At 47.2% G+C, this 13896-nt stretch overlaps 1 protein-coding gene across 16 annotated transcripts in view; it reads right to left on the reverse strand.

Annotated features, from left to right (window-relative positions):
• The window catches only part of LOC139061333 (uncharacterized), a 284688-nt gene that overhangs the window by 213165 nt on the left and 57627 nt on the right, over positions 1-13896 (reverse strand). For 15 of the 16 annotated variants that reach the window (XM_070541220.1, XM_070541213.1, XM_070541217.1 and 12 more), the window contains one exon: positions 4420-4519. The gene's annotated coding sequence lies outside the window, so the exon portion shown is untranslated. Of the gene's footprint in view, positions 1-2050; positions 2283-4419; positions 4520-13896 lie in introns of all 16 variants that reach the window. The other variant, XM_070541210.1, reaches the window with a different exon arrangement.

Consider the following 13896-nt stretch of genomic DNA (forward strand, 5'->3'; position numbering starts at 1 on the left):
CAGTCCTTAAAATCGGCAAGCAGTTCCCTGAGACTTTGTTTCTCTTGCGGCGCTAAACCTGGGTCAACGTCGACGACGGGTGCATGTGGCATCGTATCGGTGGTCGATTCTTCCTTTACAGCAAAGCAGTGTTGAACGTGGTCAATTTCATCAAAGTATGCCACAGCGGTGCCTTTACTGATGTGACGGCGTTCATTGGTAAAATTTGTCAGAAGTATCTCTGTGCGACCACCGATTAGGCTGACAATACCGCGAGCGATGGCAACACCTTGGTGGAACAGAAGTGCAGTTAGTTGTTCGGCTACGCCGTCCTTGTCAAACTGTTCTCCGCAACTGACGGAGACAAGACTGCATGATAGTGGTGGTATGCAGACGTCGTCGTCGGCGACACGTAACGATGTACGTTGGCGCTCTTCGTCGTGGCTCGTCTCTGTACTAGTTGACAAGGTTATCTCGCCATCCCGTATGTTAACGACGGCACCGTACTCCCTCAAGAAGTCCATTCCAAGGATGAGTGATCTGCAGCACTCCTTTAAGATCATAAAAGTGGCGACAAAAGCTGTATTTCCTATCTGGAGTCGTGCAGTACATTTTCCTGTAGGTGTCATTATCTGGCCCCCGGCAGTTCGAATATAAGGGCCCGTCCATTGCATTTTGACTTTCTTAAGCCGGTCTGCCAACTGCTCACTCATTATCGAAAAGTCTGCGCCAGTATCAACTAAAGCTGTCACGTCGTGCCCATCAATCGTTAAAAGTAGGTCGGAACTCACAAATTCGTCGGCGTTCCGATTCTCCGGGCTGCTCTGCTCGTTTCTCTGTAATGTTGGGGGACTTTCGGCGGTTCGACGACTTGCAACCTTCCCCCCGGAGGTCGCCGATTTCAGTTTCCCCGCCGTGGGCTTGGAGAGCGGCCTCTTACCACGTCGGCGAAACTGCGACGGTTCGGCGAAGAATAACGCAACGGAGACGGCGAGCGCGACCGGAGATTAGCTGAGCTGCCTTGTTCCCGAGTGGCACTGTCGTCGAAGCGTCGATGTCTCTCAGGAAACTGTCGTGGGGTGGCAGGTGGCATTTCCTGGATGCCACCTTGGCGATGAGGGCAAAAACGATAAATGTGCCCTGGTTCGCCACATTGAAAACACAATGGTCGGCGATCAGCAGTGCGCCATACGTCGGTCCTGCGAAGCTGGGGTCGCCTGAAATGCTCCCTCTGTATCCAGGCAGCAATAGGTGGCCGCTGGTGGTACTGCTGTACTGGCCCGGTAGAAAGAGGGCGTCGAACAGCGTCCGCGTAGCTGTATGCGCGCGGCTCTAAGCGTGGCTCGGGACACGGTTGAGGGAGTGGCTCAGGTGACGCAAATGCTTGCCGGATTTCTTGGCGGACAACTTCAGCGACCGAAGCAACAGTGAACTCCTTCGGTGTCGCAGTTTGCTTCGCAATCTCCTCGCGCACAATGTCTCTTATTAGTTCACGTAGCGAGGTCTCGTCTGTCGCTGTCAATACTGCGGCTCCTGCAGGCGCATCGTTAGTCAGGCGTTCGTATTGCCGGCAACGCTGCTGCAGCGCCCGCTCGATTGCTGTGGCTTCCTTAATGAACTCGTCTACAGTTGTAGGCGGGTTACGCACGAGACCAGCGAATAGCTGTTCTTTGACGCCGCGCATGAGATGGCTCAGCTTCTTGGAATCAGGCATGTTGGGATCCGCGCGGCGAAACAAACGAGACATGTCCTCGGCAAACATCGAAACACTTTCGTTTGGCTTCTGAATGCGCAACTCGAGAAGGCGTTGTGCATTATCTCGGCGATCAGTGCTTCCGAAGGTGTCAAGTAGCCGACGGCAAAATTCGTCCCACGTTGTCAAATGTGCCTCGCGGTTTTGGAACCACGTCCTTGCGCTACCTTCAAGAGCGAAGTACACATTGGAAAGCTTCTGGTCCGGACGCCACTGATTGACCTTAGCTACGCGTTCGTACTGGTCCAGCCAGTCTTCGGCGTCTTCATACGTGTCACCGTGGAAGCTAGTGGGGACTAGATTGTTTTGAACAGTCACCTGTGTTGGACTTCCAAGCGCCATTTCCTGAGTCGGTGAGGTCGCTGACAACGTGCCTTGGAAGAGGCCGAATTCCGGGCACAGACCTCGCAGGCGGCGGCTTGCGCGGTGCACAGGTGTCTCGACGCGTGGATGATGTCTTGAAGGGCTGGATGCAGGGCTACTCGCAGGAGTCGTCCCTATCATTAGGTGATGATGCGATACCCCGCACGTCCACCAGTGTCACGGCTCACTGGAGACAAAAAAGGAGAGCGGTATTTATTCGAGAGAGTTAGGGCAAGCGCTCAGGCCAGGCTTCTTCTTTTCTAGCGCCTCGCTTGCACAGATAAGGTCGTCGTCTTTTTCGTCAACGTGGTCGGGCGCTGATGGCGTCGCGGCAATATATATATATATATATATATATATATATATATATATATATATATATATATATATATATATATATATATATATATAATGCGGCCTCCACCACAGTCCTATATGTTAAAAAATAGCACATGCACGAATGAACTCGAGAAGAAGAACCGGACACCATATTTTCTCATCTCGGTTTCGAAAGCTAATTTCGGATAACCCAAAGTGCGTAGTGAACTCTAATTACTGCAGGGTTTCAATAAATTAACGACAGGATTGAAAACAATTTGAATTTCGCCATATCCAACATTTTATGGTATAAACTGAAATGCGCCGTTTGCTCTTTCGCATCACACCATCTGCTGACAACGGAACGCGAATAAGAAAACACTTATTACACACATACACCTGCTTTTATACTTTTGGCTTACACAAGCCCAACTTGATTCTATAGTGGTACTACAGTTCTTTTTCACGAAAAACATATCGGAAGCATTCGGTTGGGATGTCGAGAAAAGTCCATGTACAAATTACTTGCGTGTATCGGTGGTTTTTGTTTTTTTATAATGATTACCGCTTGAAAAATGTTCACTATGAAGTTATGTAAACACTGTGGCGGAATGGTTAAAAAAAAGTCATAAAAGAACTCCGCAAGAGAAAGCTATCGACCTATGAAAGTTTTTGAACCGTAACGCATTTGAAGAAGATGAAAAAGATGAATGGCTATGGAATGAAGCGCCGAATGTTCTTCACTTAAAATGACTCTCGATGTCATCTTGGTCTACATTCTCTCGCAGGTCGTGCCAATTTCCATTATGAACCTGAGCAAACATTTTGAATGCGCGATAAAAAATGATTACATCCATGCTTTCGGGTCTACGTACACGGGTAGAAGGAAGAAGGTGCAGCTCGAATGCCTTAAATGTAAAGAGAAGCAGGTTTAGGGCACAATATTTCCTCGCACTATCCGCCAGATAGTCCGCCCACTTTTAGACCCGATGTACTGAAACGAGGACACGCGATATTTTTCAGGCTGTGATTAACCTATGCGCAAGGTTGAATATTTTCATTGTAGCTGCTAAAGTAACTTCTTGCCATTCTCCTAAATTGAGTATTTCAGTGATTGAATGAAGCATTCACTGACTAATTCATTCTTTCGTTCGTTCGTTTGAAATGAAAACGTTCGCTTGAATTGATCGAGCTTGAACACGTCACACTCCCTTTCGCATTCTGTTTTGTTTGTTTGCTTGTTGCGTTTGCTGTTCTTTGCATAGAGTTAGTAACTGTAAAGAAATATCTGGGCAAATAGCGCAGTGCCAATAGCGTAGGAGCCATCATGTTGCTACTTCTCATTTTTCTAACACTAATGTGTTATTTACACGTAGCACGCTTATGTGGATAATGTGTCAACTTCACTGCATATATTTTTCAATGACATCCGGTGGTTATTTCTAACCATTTGATGCAAAATTTAAAGTTCGTGAAAAGATGAGTTTGCCGGTGCCTAAACTAGATGGCGCCACCAAAGTGAGCGATGCTGTGAATCATGTTGATTGCGCATCTCGGCTGAATCGCACCTCATCGTCATCGTGTGCACGCCAGCACAGAGTAGCAACATGGGCATTGCCTCTTCTAACCCGCAGGAGTGGCCTTTCGTGCTCCCTTCCACCAACATTTGCGATCTCTTATAGTTTGAACGAGTGATCGGCCGACATTGAGTATAGTCTGAACGAGTCGTAGTGTTTGTTGTTGCCAATCTGATTAGTGGCTTATACCCAATGTCGGTTATCGGCCAAGAAAGGGGTGGAAAATTCCAAGGTATAATCAACCCCAAAACTTTCACGGCTGTTATAAAGCGCTGTAGGAAAATTGAAAAACATGATAATGTTTGTCGCTCTAATGCAAGGGCCGATATATTTTTGTACCTAGTACCACTTTGGCGACTGGTGATTGAATAAATAACTTCATTTGTAGCTGTAAATATTTTATAAAACAATTTGTCTTCTTACACGCACCTCAACACATGCAGACTCCTTTTCAATATCGGGCTGGAATCCTGGACTGCCGTCAGAACAGTCCTGCTGATCGCATCTTGTTGTCGACGTGGTAACCTGCCTACAAGCAAGAAAAAAATGACCCATTATCGTGCATCGATTGACGCTTAAGCATGTTTTACCGATTGAAGGTAAAATATCAACCGTAGGCCAAATGTCAGCAGCTGAGGATACACTTGGCTGAACACATAAAATCTAAACACTGCAGTAATTTATTATGACACTGAGTATAAATTGCATAAATCAAGGTTATTCAGCTACAACAAGTATCGATCGAATTGGTCTAGAGGTATACTAAATGTTTTTTCTTACTGGAGATAGGATTTGGCCCTTACCATACCGAGGAATCCTCATACAGCCCCAACCAAGACACTGTCAATCTACAAATAAGTGTCACAAAAAGGCGATAGCAATGGACATCATATATACAAACAAGCACGTTGGAAGAGACTTCATCGTAGATCAGTGTGCGACTTCAAAAAAGCCGGCTTCATTGAAACTCTAGGAACACCTCGTGATCCATTTGTCGTCTCTGTGGGTGAAATACCTTTAAGCACGCGAGTTTAGCGACGCGAGCCAGGCCGGGCTGGCGTTACGACTTACACAAGAATGCCTCGCGCAGTCTGCTCAAGGGCAGACACATGTAGATTCAGAAGCTGGGGCTCTTATATGTGTTAGTCATTTACAGGCCTTCGCAGCCAGGAAGCCCATGCAACCGTCAACGAATGTCATGGTAGCAGCAGCGAGCCCGGAACTCGTCTTCGTGCTTACTCTCGCTTCAACGTGAACTAAGCGGCCAGACTACAGCGCATACAAAGCTATGAGAACTCTGCGCACTCTCTCCCTACCGCAGATCGCTTTCAAGATCCCGCGTGGCCATCGTCCGTAGCAATTCGTGTCTCCACAGCGCTGTCGCTCCTTACATGTGCTTTACATGTGGCGCTCCTTACAGTACTTTTTTTATATTGCGCTTGAATAGTTAACGAACTAAGATGAGTTATGCAAAATTTTTAATAACCACTTTAGGGACAATTGCCTTTCCTTACGTTCTAGGGGACATTTCAAAACGACCGATCCAACTTTTTGTGGCAACGTGCATGCTGCGTGATGATTTTTCTGGCGTTTGAAGAAAGCACGCGATATATGAAATAAAACCACGTGACTGCACTCGTGAGCTATTGCATTGTACGCTATGTTGAGCCTGCACTCATAGGTCCTCTTCGACTTTTTCGATCGTCATGTAACAAAACTCGTTCTCCGCACAATCTGCCAGTCCTCAGTGGACCCTATGGTCACGCCATGAAATAACACTTGGAGTCTGCGACCCTTCTGTTGAAAACCCAAGTTCCGAGGGACGATGACCCTCTGGACACAGTCCCCACCAGGTTTCAGTTAGGCAATTGGTCGTCACGAAGTACGTATGAGACGGCCGTGCTGGAAGTGAAGTTCAGGTTGCCCGAGTTCCACACGGTCCTGTACACCAGTGCATTGCGCTCCTCACTAGACAACACCGTGCCGCTCACACTCATGACCCTCTTCAAACTTAATCCTTCCTCCCTCCTTTTGACTTTCAATACTGCTTTAGCTTTCGGTTACTACCCTCGATGCTGGCAGAGTGCACCAGTCATTTTAATCCCCAAGCCCAACCAACTCCTTACGGACCCGACTTCCTACAGACTGATCTGCACCAAATAGGTACTCAGCATACTTTTAAAGTGAGTGTCTCCTAAATTCCAGAATGTATTACTTCATCCACTCCCATGACTTTTTGCATCCCAACCATGTACGGCTTCACGAGTGGCCGGAGCTCGGACCACGCTTTACATGCATTGAAAACACGCCATCTTCATTTGAAAGCATCTAGATTTCCGCTTCTTCTGGTCTCGGACTTTCAGGGTGCCTTCAATTGTGTGTGGCACCATCTAGTCCTAAAATTCCTTCGTGAGAGGTCTTGCCCATCCAACCCATACCAACTTTTGCGCACCTTCTTGTTAGACCACTCGGTCCTTTACCGTTCTCGCGCGGAAGAGGTGCGCGCGCCGACACCCAATTATTTCCATCGTTGTGGAATATCAATCCATGACCTGCTCGATCTTCCCATGCTTCAGGGAGTAACCATCCAAGCATGCACTGACGACACCATCGCTGTTATCCCGGCGCCCAATAAGGCGTCCTTGGTGTCTTTAGCAGTAACAGTTTTGTCCCATGTGCAGTGGTGTACAGGGCGCAGTAGGGTGTCTTTCAATGAGGCCAAAACTTATTCCGTCCTGCTCACGCACGGCTAAGGTGGCTCAGTCTTGGAAAATGCGGGGCAGAAGCCAAGTGGTTGCTGAAATGTCTCCGTCTCACCTGTTCGCAATAGGCGGCGGTGCGCGCGTAATCGCCTAAACCAGAAGAGCATAGAAAGCTGAGAGAGTTGGTGCTGGTTCTTGGCTAATATTAACAGCAGGCTAAAAACAAAGACTAAGTTAGGCGAAAATCACAACAAGCGCCGAAAGCCCGTTTCACATGCTGCGAGCTCCCTGGGATTCCAGCCGCAGCGGCCAACTATTGCGCAACAGCTGCGGTGGAGCGGCGCAATTCAGAGAACGAAACCTTTAGCACTGGATTTGTGCCTGAACAATGGAAAACGGCAATTGCCAACGAGTTTGCTGTTGGCAATAAGTGGCCGCCGCGTTTGCAGACTCTCGAAGAATGAATATGCGAAAAAAATTGCCCAGGGGTGCGATCGCGCAAACAGCTCGCTTTTCCGTTCTCTCGCTTGCCCTCTCGTAATTCGTTGGCGCCCGCGCGTTTCGTCACGGCCGTCATTGCGCCGGGGCGGGACCACAAAATGCGCTTACGTCACACTCCTGTCAATCATTCCAAAACCGAGTGAAATCGGCCGCTATCGTGGAACGGTCGACAAGGGCATTCGTTTCGAAGAATGAATGGCCGTTGCCATAGCAGCGCTAGTAGCAGACGATGCGCCTGTCGTCTGCTCGTAATGTCGTCGCTCGCCGAGCTTGGTTGGCCCTGCCGGGGGTCCAGTTTTTTTAGATTAAAGCGCGATCCGCCACTGCAGAACGTTAGCGATGTTAATTATTGAAAACAACTGTGATCACAGTGAAATTAAATGTTGTGCCTGCGCTGTGATAAATATAACTAGTGTTCTTCTTTTTAATGTTGTTTGATCTGACCTCATTTGTCGAGAATGCTCGCCGTTTCACGTTGTGCTCAGAGAATCGCGTTCATTGTTCGGCGGTTTGACGCTCACGAGTCACGATGACAGCTCCTATTATCGCGCTTTTGGAGTCTCTCGGGCAGCCTCGGCGACGCATCTCTCGGGACGCATTTGACGAGCTTACCGAGGAAGAGTTCCGCGAGCAATTCAGGCTCTCGAAGAGCACTGTACGGTGGTTCTGCGAGCAATTGGAAGACGTTATGGGTGGCCTTCGGACCGGTGGCATCACGACGCAAGGCAAGGTGCTTTGTGCTCTCCGTTCGCGACGGGGAGCTTCCAAAGATCCATTGGCAGCGAAGAATTTGTATCCATAGGGCTGGCTTCCGTGAGCGAGACCATTCGCGCAGTTGCGGAAACAATAACCGGGATGCGCCGGCAACAGGGTTGGGTGAGCTTCCCGTTGACAACGGCCGGCAAGCCTAGTGCAAAGGCGGCCTTTACGGATCGCGGCCGCATTCCCGGTGTAGTGGCCTGGGCCGCTATTTTGTAGCGATGCCTTATGCCTTATTCTATGCTATTCTTATCATCCACCACACACGGCGGCCTGATCCCGTTGATAGTGGGGGCAGACCGTCGCTCTGACCACTGGCTTAGCGTAAAAAGCCTGAAAAAGCATAGAATCGGAAAAGGCATCGCTACAAAATACCGGCCCTGTGTCGACGGGACGCTCTTGGGTCAGCGCGCGCGATGTCCGCACAAGGTACGGATGGCCCTCTATGAACGCGACCAACAGTTCGCGTTGGTGCGGCGACACGTGCGGGTCAAGTCTTAGATTTTTGTGCGACGACATAACGATTCGCAGTCGATGAACAATGATCGCCAATTGAACTGCGCGCTCCTGCCAATTTGTTTTGGCGTGTGCGATACCACCTAGCGGACTAAACCAAAATATATGCCGCTTAAATTAGTTTTCTTCTCTCGCATCACATTTCCGACGCAGATTATATGTTGCAACAGAAAGTGTTTTTTTCTTATATTACGTGTTTAATTATTAAAGCATCACAAACATTCTGCACGTAATATATTGTCCCCGATCGAAGCCCAAACTGGTGACGCAAACTTCCGGGGCTGGGCTCGCTCGTTTATTGGCTGTGCTCTCCCTCCCGTTCTCACAAATGTTGCGGACGGCCCACTTTGTGACGTAGCAGCCAGACCGAACGAACGGAAAAGCGAGCTGTTTGCGCGATCGCACCCAGCTGGCCGCGCTAAGAGCGCGTTTGGGCGGAGTGATTCGGATTGCGGAATCACAGCACGTGAACAGAAAAATACAGGGTCTCTTAAGATCACTCTTCAGAAGTGAACGGCGAAAACATACTCTTCCTCCTCTCATCATTGGTCACTTTCTCTTTGCCTCTTCCCTTTCTCTGTTTTCTTTTTGCCATTATTGCTCACTACTATGCATATTTAGTCATTTGTAATCAATTACGGTCATTACAAGCACTCCTTACACATGTCAGTCATATAGTCATTGGTAGTCATTAAGTCATTTCTGAAATGATTAGTCATTACTGGTCATTACTAAGCATTTTCAGTCATTTCTAAATAATTGTAGGCGTTATGAGTCGATAGGAATATTGGTCATATCAGTCATTATGGTCCCTACTGCTGAATAGTAAGACTTTTTTGTCATTTGTAATCAATTGTGGCCATCACAAGCCGTCGTTAGACATATTAGTCATTTCGTAGTCATTCAAAGTAACTACAAGCCATGATTGTCATTACTACTCATTACTAGACATTTATAGTCATTCCTAATCAATTATAGTCAATACAAGCCGTCGTTAGAGTAGTAGTGATTATAAGTAATGAGTAGTCATTTTTAGTCATTACTAGTCATTAACCTCTACCGATCTCTATTATAACGTTATCATTCACTAACTGTCGCTATCAATCATTATTCATTATTTAATCTTCCTTTAATCTGTCTTCATATGGCGTGATGACGCTTCGGCGGGCACACCGGCGGTCAGCTCTGCTGACACAAACATCACCATGAACCTAGAAGATTTCGTCTTAAAAAAAGAAGAGGGCTCTAACCTTTGACTTAGGTGTCTCTTAGTGGCACTCGCACCTCGGCATCGCTATTCTTTAGATCAACTTTACGCGAACGCAGCGCACGAGCCAAACTCTGAAGTAATTGTTTTGCATTAATTAGCTGGCTAAATATCACGCCACCTTCTTTGTGTGACGTCTATGGTGACGTTACTACCAGCTCGTTCTATTTCTGGGTTTTAGGAATTTCGCCAAAGTCATGCTCACGTTGCAGGTCTCCATACTCTACAATTCCGTGCTTCGGTGTGCGGTAATTAGTGATTTGTAATTACTTAATTTATATTTATTCATCCAGACACTTCAGTAAGGCACCTTATGCTCTGATATCACATCTATAAAGAAACGCGTTAATTTTGTACTGTGCTATTTTCTTTTTTTTCTTTTTTTATCTATTTTGAAATTCGTCCCTGCTCTCAGGAGGCGAACCTCGTGTTGCGCAACAAACAAGAGTGCCACTCGATGCTCGTGCCCCTAAAAAAAATTGGCAAGGACACTTCAGACTGATTACGTGTGTGAATGCTTAAAGCCTTATAGCCATTATGCGTTTTTTTTTTCTTTTCTTAACGTGCGTTCCTTCTCCGCGCAAGCTCTTGCCTGCTTTCCGACTACGCTTTGGTGAAGCCCAATCAAAACGCGCCAAGCGTCTCAGCGAGCTCACTTGTCCTCGAAGGGGTTCATAATTCAAAGGATCGTTCAGCGGGGACCAATTACACATTAAAGCATTTAAATGCCGAGCATTTCTCGGCGAACATTTTCCGCTTTGACCGTATCTATCTAGACGCCTACATCTTGGCATAATACGACAATGACGAACATAAATTATAGTCATGACATGCTTAGGTCACGAAACAGCCTCGACGCCCTGGCGTTTTCATGGTCGTTTCGTTAACTTGGTGGTCTCCCCGCCACACTCCTTCGCATAACACCGATTCTCACAGGGCGTGGCATCAACTATTTTTTTATGTATATATCCAAAGGCATTATATGCCCCATTACCCGAAAATCTATCGGTGTAGTCGACGTGACCGATGATGGCACCAAAAAGTACCTTTGAAAAGAATGTTTAGTAAGTTCTGAGCAGGGTGGGAATCGGACCCGGGTATCTGGAGTGCACGACGAGCACGGCGGCTCCACGAATTCATTTGGCTAAATGTGCGCCTATAAGTGCGTGCGTCGTTAAACACGTCCCGTTGAAGCCACTGCGGCTTAGTGAGTGCGTCACTGGGCAGGTGATAGCGTAACCAATGAATGAGGAGGAGGAAGTGACGCCGTCTTGAGGGCGTAAGTAGAGTATGTAATCAAATAAAAGCATTAATGCCCAATGGAACACGGCTGAGCGGTCCTTCGAGTCATGGACTCTTCGCTCACAAGCGAGCGTGCCGAGGCGCTCGGCGCGTTTTCATTTGCCCTTCGCGAGACGCAGTTAGAACGCAGCCGAGAACTTGCGCAGTCAAGGAACGCGCGAAAGAAACATTTTACCATAGGGCATATATTCGCATTCCCACACAGAATAAGTCATGTGACTCTGCCGGATTTCTATTTTATATATTCATTTAAATAACTCATGACGTGGCGCCACCTCCTGTCCATTGGCGGCACCGTCAGGTGCGCAATGACACAGGCAATAATAGGCACGCCTTTACAGTGAGCGAAAACAATGGAGCTGCCATGGAGTCGGGATGCGTGCTGGTCTAGCACCCTGGAAGCCATCGTTCGATTCCCACCCAGACGAAAACTTACCAAATTTCCTTCCCAAAGCCTTTCAATGCTACCCAGAACACGGACGCACACAAATCTCATAGCGGCAGCAGAACGTAGAACGCTACCCAAGTTCAGCTAGGAACCCCATTGAGCGAAGCGTCAGCGTGCGTCTAGTTGCTTTCTCTGTGGTTTTACAGCCAAGCCGAGAGCACGTCACTGGCGACTCTGGGAGACGCGCTTGGTAGATAAGCGAAGTCAGTGCATTCTATTCACGAATCGGAGAGCCTTAAAGGTGTGCGGAGCGAAGCGTAAGCAACGTTCTGCCAAAACGGTCTAGTGCTTTCGCAATAAGACAGGATTGAGGCAGAGCTCATTGCCTTGGCCCCTGCGCTTGGCTTCATTAGCGCGTGTGATGCCCGCACCATAATAATTAGAAACAGAGAAACGCGCGCGAGTAACACGCGAACTATTCGAACTGTCGATCCAAGGCCACCACGATGCCGGGGAAAGAGGGACAAATCAAGAGGCGTCTGGGCAGAAAAAAAGACGCGCAGTGCGCCCTGCCACAGGAGCAACTAAAGCAAGCATACATGGACTTTCACACTCTGCTCAGTAATATCTACTACACAGTGGAGCTGTAGATGTTACCAACTCCTGTTTCTGCCAAGAGCATTGTGCGCATAAACACTGTCGTGCAGCTCTGTAACCAATGCAGTGATCTGAGCGGAAGGGACGGTACACCTGAAGCGGCGTACGCCGACCGTTTCTATTCGCTTTTAGCTCGAGCACTGTCGAAATGCGGCGTCAACGGCGTTCCTCATCACGCAGTACGAAAGCTGACTGTGCTTTCAATGCTTTGGCTTCCTGGCGAAAGTATCAGAATTCTGGCAGGCGCAACTGTCACTGTCCAGCTGTTCAAACCGGCGGTGTCTGTCGGAAACCGCGAAGCAAGCGGACGAGGAACGTCTTTTCCACATGATGCGATTTCCGTTGCACAGGAAGTATGATTTCCGTCTTTTGCGATGAAAATCGCAATCGTAGTGTTAACTCCCCGATTTTCGGCTGCGACCAATTGGTTGGTCGCGCAGTGGCAGCGATCGCTGCAATCATCCGTTGAAATTGCGAGGAGAGCTAATTCGGCGGTTTGTTTTGGAAAATCGCGTGTCGCTTAACAAGTGCAATGCGCGGAGACGTGGCTTGCCGAATTCGGTGCGTAGGCGAAGGGAGAACAAAAAACTAAAAAACTTGTGCCGCAGATTCCATTCTCCCATTTCTATGCGTTGGTTGGCACCCTACGCAGCGAACGAAGTCCATATTCACGTTTACTTCGTACAGCTTTGCGAGTTGCCACGAGAGGACATGGCCTTTTTGTGTCTTCATGATTTTCTTTTGTTGAATAGCATACAAAAACCGCGCGTACGGAGCAGCTTAAATAATTTCAACGTCGGCAAGGGTAAACGACAAGACAGCAAAGTACTCGAACTTTCAATGCTGTGCTGAACCCGGTACCGTTCAGTTGTATTTTCTTGTCGAATTTCAAGCGTGAATTTCCCGGCGCATCTTGCAAGGTTATCTTACCTCACTTAATTAAATTTGACAGACCAAACCTGTAGGCTATCGTATTGAATTTTCCACGACATTTTCTACCCATTAACTCCGTGGCTTGAATAAGCAGCGTCATTAATTGGTTTTCAAATATTTCAAGCACGTTCAGTTGCATCTTTTCTTTAGAGTTGCTTTTTCTTGCACAAAATCCAATAAACAATGAACATCTTGCAGGGTTTGTATCCAAACTGCACCTGTATTAACATTTGCTTTGAACAGTAATTACCACTGCAGATTGTAAATAAGTAAATTATTTGTTTGCTGTAGTACAACAGTGACAACGTACCCTGTTGCACCATCATGTAAAAATCTTGCAACGACGCGAAAAGCCGGCAAACAGCCTGTTCTTGTGGAGATGAAACAGTAGAAGATGGCAAGTTAAAGAAAAGGTAATCAAAACTGTGTAGTGAAGTCAGGAAGTTACATCCCTTCCTGTGAATCTTTGAATCGTTTAACTACAAACGGTTCCTACATGTTAACAGCTGATCAAGTCTGCAGAAAAGTCCAGGCCTTACATGTTTCTAAGAACAGTTTCTAATAAGTTTTTGATCGCATATACAATAAATGATCGAAAAACTGCTTTTTTCAATGACAAACTTATTCCGAAGTTTACCTACATGCCGACAAGAAAAATAAAATCTATTCACTTGCCACTGTGGCTGCTAACACAAGCCGAGTAATTCAATTGCCAGCCATGGTAGTCGCATTTTTATGTGAGAAAAGGTAAAAAAAGCTCGCGCATTTAGATTTGGTTCACCATTTAATGAATCTTTAAACTTCCAATAGCGTTGCATAGAGGGACATGCTTATGATAAATATATCATCAATCGAAATCAAAGGGCACAGTTGTAAAAACA

The sequence above is a fragment of the Dermacentor albipictus genome, chromosome 6, assembly GCF_038994185.2.
Source record: "Dermacentor albipictus isolate Rhodes 1998 colony chromosome 6, USDA_Dalb.pri_finalv2, whole genome shotgun sequence".
In the NCBI taxonomy this organism is placed as follows: domain Eukaryota; kingdom Metazoa; phylum Arthropoda; class Arachnida; order Ixodida; family Ixodidae; genus Dermacentor; species Dermacentor albipictus.